Source organism: Bison bison, unplaced genomic scaffold (assembly GCF_000754665.1).
Source record: "Bison bison bison isolate TAMUID 2011002044 unplaced genomic scaffold, Bison_UMD1.0 scf7180017864119, whole genome shotgun sequence".
NCBI lineage: Eukaryota > Metazoa > Chordata > Mammalia > Artiodactyla > Bovidae > Bison > Bison bison.
This window is the reverse complement of record NW_011494691.1, coordinates 1,664,657-1,666,159: the sequence shown is the minus strand read 5'-3', so window position 1 is coordinate 1,666,159 and position 1,503 is coordinate 1,664,657.

The window sequence follows — 1,503 nt, the reverse complement described above, 5'->3', positions numbered from 1 at the left end:
AGTGTCAGACTTTATTTTGGGGGGCTCCAAAATCACTGCAGATGGTGACTGCAGCCATGAAATTAAAAGACACTTAGTCTTTAGAAGGAAAGTTATGACCAACCTAGATAGCATATTCAAAAGCAGAGACATTACTTTGCCAACAAAGGTCCATCTAGTCAAGGCTATGGTTTTTCCCGTGGTCGTGCATGGATGTGAGAGTTGGACTGTGAAGAAAGCTGAGTGCTGAAGAATTGATGCTCTTGAACTGTGGTGTTGGAGAAGACTCTTGAGAGTCCCTTGGACTGCAAGGAGATCCAACCAGTCCATTCTGAAGGAGATCAGCCCTGGGATTTCTTTGGAAGGAATTATGCTAAGCTGAAACTCCAGTACTTTGGCTACCTCATGCGAAGAGTTGACTCATTGGAAAAGACTCTGATGCTGGGAGGGATTGGGGGCAGGAGGAGAAGGGGACGACAGAGGATGGGATGGCTGGATGGCATCATTGACTCGAGGATCGTGAGTCTGAGTGAACTACAGGAGTTGGTGACGGACAGGGAGGCCCGGCGTCCTATGATTCATGGGGTCGCAAAGAGTCAGACACGACTGAGTAACTGAACTGAACTGAACTGAATAATAGTTATAGGCTTAAAGACTGTATTGCATTAGAATCTAGTAAAGTCTGTTCTGGATAAGGAAGATAAAAGTGTTCCTGTATATATCCTCTTATTTAATTTTTTATTTGCAGTTACAGTGTGTAAAGTGTTTGTTTAATTATGCCTTGTGTTTGTGGATTATAAGGAATGTTTGTAATCTGTTTAATAGAGAATGAATGTAAAAATTGTTTGAATTTGCTTAGAAATATAGGCAGGGCCATTGTCTGTTTTTATAGAATTAGGTGTTCTTATTGCAAAGTAAGTTGATAGGTAGGTTATAACATGTTGTGTAGCTTCATTTTGGAGAGGTGTGGCCCATATAAAAGAGGAATTTGTATTGATCAAGACATGTAAGACAAAAGAGGAAGAAAGTTTGGGGTAATGAGTTAAATCCATTTGTCATAAAATTCTCTTTCATTTGTCATAAACCTTGTTTATATTTTTGTATTCATCATTTTATTTGCCATATCTTATATCCTTTTATTAAAAGTATACATCTTATTTTTCTTTAGCAACTTTGAAGTGTCTTTCTTGTATGTTAGTATTTTATAGATTGGTGAATATATTTATCATATTATATATTATATTAAATATATTTATTAATAGTCTAAAATCTCTTTAGTTTTTCTATAAGAAAAACTTTGTGTAAGAGGAAGTTAATGTTCAGTAATTAGAGTTTTAAAATGGCATTTCATTTGGAAATGACCTAGCTATTTAATAAACTTTTATTTAGTTTAGTATAACTCCAGAAACTTAAGTTACCCCAATCCTAAGAGATTATTTTAGATTATAATAATAGATTATTCTATTAAAAATATAATTATTTTTAATAGAGTTTATCTAAAAGTTTTCATCTTATTTATATATA